At 28.6% G+C, this 5434-nt stretch overlaps 1 long non-coding RNA gene across 1 annotated transcript; it reads left to right on the top strand.

Moving 5' to 3' along the window:
- Positions 1-2876: 2876 nt before the first annotated feature.
- Positions 2877-3722, top strand: LOC120432031 (uncharacterized). Its single transcript, XR_005607998.2, has 2 exons — positions 2877-3334; positions 3435-3722. It is a non-coding gene; the product is annotated as an uncharacterized LOC120432031 (long non-coding RNA).
- The last annotated feature ends 1712 nt before the right edge of the window (positions 3723-5434 follow it).

Genomic DNA, 5434 nt, shown 5'->3' on the forward strand with positions numbered 1-5434 from the left:
TTTAATTGTTTAATTGTTTAATTGTTTAATTGTTTAATTATTTAATTGTTAAATTGTTAAATTGTTTAATTGTTTAATTGTTTAATTGTTTAATTGTTTAATTGTTTAATTGTTTAATTGTTTAATTGTTTAATTGTTTAATTGTTTAATTGTTTAATTGTTTAATTGTTTAATTGTTTAATTGTTAAATTGTTTAATTGTTTAATCGTTTAATTGTTTAATTGTTTAATTGTTTAATTGTTTAATTGTTTAATTGTTTAATTGTTTAATTGTTTAATTGTTAAATTGTTAAATTGTTTAATTGTTTCATTGTTTCATTGTTTTATTGTTTAATTGTTTAATTGTTTAATTGTTTAATTGTTTAATTGTTTAATTGTTTAATTGTTTAATTGTTTAACTGTTTAATTTTTTAATTGTTTAATTGTTTAATTGTTTAATTGTTTAATTGTTTAATTGTTTAATTGTTTAATAGTTTAATTGTTTAATTGTTTAATTGTTTAATTGTTTAATTGTTTAATTGTTTAATTGTTTAATTGTTTAATTGTTTAATTGTTTAATTGTTTAATTGTTTGATTGTTTAATTGTTTAATTGTTTAATTGTTTAATTGTTTTATTGTTTAATTGTTTAATTGTTTAATTGTTTAATTGTTTAATTGTTTAATTGTTTAATTGTTTAATTGTTTAATAGTTTAATAGTTTAATTGTTTAATTGTTTAATTGTTTAATTGTTTAATTGTTTAATTGTTTAATTGTTTAATTGTTTAATTGTTTAATTGTTTTATTGTTTAATTGTTTAATTGTTTAATTGTTTAATTGTTTAATTGTTTAATTGTTTAATTGTTTAATTGTTTAATTGTTTAATTGTTTAATTGTTTAATTGTTTAATTGTTTAATTGTTTAATTGTTTAATTGTTTAATTGTATAATTGTTTAATTGTTTAATTGTTTAATTGTTTAATTGTTTAATTGTTTAATTGTTTAATTGTTTAATTGTTTAATTGTTTAATTGTTTAATTGTTTAATTGTTTAATTGTTTAATTGTTTAATTGTTTAATTGTTTAATTGTTTAATTGTTTAATTGTTTAATTGTTTAATTGTTTAATTGTTTAATTGTTTGATTGACATTTTGACAATTTGACATTTTGACATTTTGACATTTTGACATTTTGACATTTTGACATTTTGACATTTTGACATTTTGACATTTTGACATTTTGACATTTTGACATTTTGACATTTTGACATTTTGACATTTCAACATTTTGGCATTTTGACATTTTGACATTTTGACATTTTGACGTTTTGACATTTTGACATTTTGACATTTTGACATTTTGACATTTTGACATTTTGACATTTTGACATTTTGACATTTTGACATTTTGACATTTTGACATTTTTGACATTTTGACATTTTGACATTTTGACATTTTGACATTTTGACATTTTGAAATTTTGACATTTTGACATTTTGACATTTTGACATTTTGACATTTTGACATTTTGACATTTTGACATTTTGACATTTTGACATTTTGACATTTTGACATTTTGACATTTTGCCATTTTGCCATTTTGACATTTTGACATTTTGATATTTTGACATTTTGACATTTTGATATTTTGACATTTTGACAATTTGACATTTTGACAATTTGACAATTTGACATTTTGACATTTTGACATTTTGACATTTTGACATTTTGACATTTTGACATTTTGACATTTTGACATTTTGACATTTTGACATTTTGACATTTTGACATTTTGACATTTTGACATTTTGACATTTTGACATTTTGACATTTTGACATTTTGACATTTTGACATTTTGACATTTTGACATTTTGACATTTTGACATTTTGACATTTTGACATTTTGACATTTTGACATTTTGACATTTTGAAATTTTGACATTTTGACATTTTGACATTTTGACATTTTGACATTTTGACATTTTGACATTTTGACATTTTGACATTTTGCCATTTTGCCATTTTGACATTTTGACATTTTGATATTTTGACATTTTGACATTTTGACATTTCAACATTTTGACAATTTGACATTTTGACAATTTGACAATTTGACAATTTGACAATTTGACAATTTGACAATTTGACAATTTGACAATTTGACAATTTGACAATTTGACAATTTGACAATTTGACAATTTGACAATTTGACAATTTGACAATTTGACAATTTGACAATTTGACAATTTGCCAATTTGACAATTTGCCAATTTGACAATTTGCCAATTTGACAATTTGCCATTTTGCCATTTTGACATTTTGACAATTTGACAATTTGACAATTTGACAATTTGACAATTTGACAATTTGACAATTTGACAATTTGACAATTTGACAATTTGACAATTTGACAATTTGACAATTTGACAATTTGACAATTTGACAATTTGACAATTTGACAATTTGACAATTTGACAATTTGACAATTTGACAATTTGACAATTTGACAATTTGACAATTTGACAATTTGACAATTTGACAATTTGACAATTTGACAATTTGACAATTTGACAATTTGACAATTTGACAATTTGACAATTTGACAATTTGACAATTTGACAATTTGACAATTTGACAATTTGACAATTTGACAATTTGACAATTTGACAATTTGACAATTTGACAATTTGACAATTTGACAATTTGACAATTTGACAATTTGACAATTTGACAATTTGACAATTTGACAATTTGACAATTTGACAATTTGACAATTTGACAATTTGACAATTTGACAATTTGACAATTTGACAATTTGACAATTTTACAATTTTACAATTTTACAATTTTACAATTTTACAATTTGACAATTTGATAATCTGACAATTTGCCTTGCGAAGTTGCCTTGATAATTTGCCAAATTTACAATTTTACAACAACTGACATGTTTACAAACAATTTCGAGACCATTCGATTTACCAACTAATTTCCAAAACCAATCCTTTTTTGTTTGTATTTCCAAAAGTTTTTTTTCGTTTTTAATGTTTCAATTAATTTTGTAAATCACAATTAAAAAATATAAACTTTAATAATAAAAACGTTTCATCGTAGTTTAGAGTTGACCCATGTCAAACATAACAGTAACCGTGGTTTAGGGACTGCCCGTTGTCAAAACTTCTCGAAACTCACTAATACTCACACACACTCGCAGCAGCCGCCGCCGTCGCTGACGGACTTGACAGTTCATCAATTCAGTCGTTTAGCTCTTGTTATTTTTCTCGGCGGTCTTTAGACGACAGAAACCAGCTTATTTTTAAAGTAGCTTTTGTAACATTGTGTAAATATGTACTGCAAAACAGGTAAGGAAACATTATCGCTTGAGATTTGAAGAGTCCGATTTCTAGAAATTGATAATCGAAGTCAGAAAATTGATGGTTCTTGTTTTTCTTTTGTTTGCAGATTGCTCAAACAGTTGCTGGTCCGGAAACCTTCCTCGGAATGCTGTTCGTGTCGAAACAGACTACAGAGGAATGCTGGTTTCTGAATTGTACGGGGTCGTGGAATGTAGAGGCCAGAAAAGCGGAAGCAGTGATCAGAAGTGTGACATACAGTGACAGAAAAGTGCACCCAACGATCTGCAAATGAATGGAGCAGCTTGAGGAGGAGTGACATTGAGTGTGAAATTAAGTTGTAAGTTGGTGAAGTTTTAAAATGAGGCATGAATAAAAAGTAAATTGCGAAATCAAACTGCTTTTTTTCTTTTAAAAAGAACAAGAATAAGAAGAAACACCTTCTTGTAACACACACATACAAACGCATTTAAAACATCGTTCACCAATACTTCCACGTTAACCGCAACTGGGTGAACACCAATACAAATAAAAAATGGTTTCGTTGTGTGAGTAGTTTCGGTTTTTCAGGCTTGAAATAATTCTTGCGGAATTCCCTCACAAGCATTGTGCGGGATTTCTCACCTGTTCGTGCGCGGTAGGATTTCCCATTCGATTTGAGAGGGATTCCGCACGAATTTCCGCCGATCTCGGTTGCGTGTAAAATTGAGATGAGAAAACTTTTTTGGCGATTGCTTTGAAGCATTGTATTTGCTATCTTGTTTGGTAAACATTCGTTTGTTTTGTGTCATTTTCAGTTCATTACGGGGATGCCACATGATGTTTTAAAACGTCTGTAAAAAAATCTGTGCATGTCTGTGTATTTGTCTAAAATTTAAATATAATTGCGTTTTTAAGCATTTGAAGGCTAACGAAACAAGGTCCGGTTGATATTTTTATAAAATATTAATTTACTGAAGTTTTTTTTTAAGTCTGTGTACCTCAAAAATTGTCTGATGCAAGCTCAAAAGTCTGTGAAATACAGACAAATCTGTGTATCTGGCATCCCTGGTGCATTAGTGCTTTATTTGCGTTTTAATTCAGAGTTCAGAGCTCATAGCTTAAAATGTGTTTATGAAGTCTGTTCTCGAGGATAAAACTGCTGGAGTTTCAACAAAACATAAAAATATTACTTAGAGGAGTAGGTTTCTTCATCCCTTCCTTTCCTCGCCATGTACCGGAAGTTGCTCCGGAAGTATAAACTTTATTTATTTTTCTGTTGCCTCAAAGCTTCGTAATTTAAGTGTGTGTTAGCGCACTCGGCAAACGACGCCTCAACTCGGGGTACCACTTCGCGTGTACCCATTAGTGGATGGCATTATTCCCTGAGGAAAGAGAGACCAGAAACGCGACTTAAAAGTCAAAAAGTTGAAACTTTTCCTTGGCAAACTCAATGTGACACACAATTTAGAGAGGGGGAGTTAAGGAGCAAGTCGTCGTGTAACTTTTTCTTCTCTGCAGCTCGATTAAATTTCAGGGCAATAAAATTTCAACCGGAAGTGGGTGGGAGGATCGTGAGAGCAAGGGTTTCCGTTGTTTGCGTTGTTACAGCTCGCGAAAGCTTTCTTGGCTAGGGAAAGCTGAACTGGATGCTGGAAGGGTACTCTGGTGAAAAACGGGTGTATCGTCTTAATTTGAAGATAATTTGGTTTGTGTTTTTATAAAATTTGAAATTTTTGAATATGGTTTTTTGAGGCTGCTTCACTGAATTAAATTGAAAGAGTTTTCCATTGAAAGAAATCACCAGGATGACCTGCAAATCTGACACCATGGCAATGTGACCTGGATGATGCCTTTGTGAGGATAGCAGAGTGATAATGGAAAGATAAATAATGAAATGATAGTGAGTCCAGGAAGGAAGTGGAAATAAACTATGCAAACAGATGGCGTGCTTGGAATATTCAACAGCAGTGGGTACAACTGCACTTGGCACGAGGGCAAAGTTAGTTAAATAATGCTTTACTTTTTTTCAGTGAATTTTGATCGGTTTGTGCAAAAATTGCATTATTCGTCATCAAAATCCAAAAGATTGTTAAAAAGTGTTACTGTTTTCATCAATATCTACAACTT

The sequence above is a fragment of the Culex pipiens genome, unplaced genomic scaffold (genome assembly GCF_016801865.2).
Source record: "Culex pipiens pallens isolate TS unplaced genomic scaffold, TS_CPP_V2 Cpp_Un0011, whole genome shotgun sequence".
Taxonomy (NCBI): Eukaryota; Metazoa; Arthropoda; class Insecta; order Diptera; family Culicidae; genus Culex; species Culex pipiens.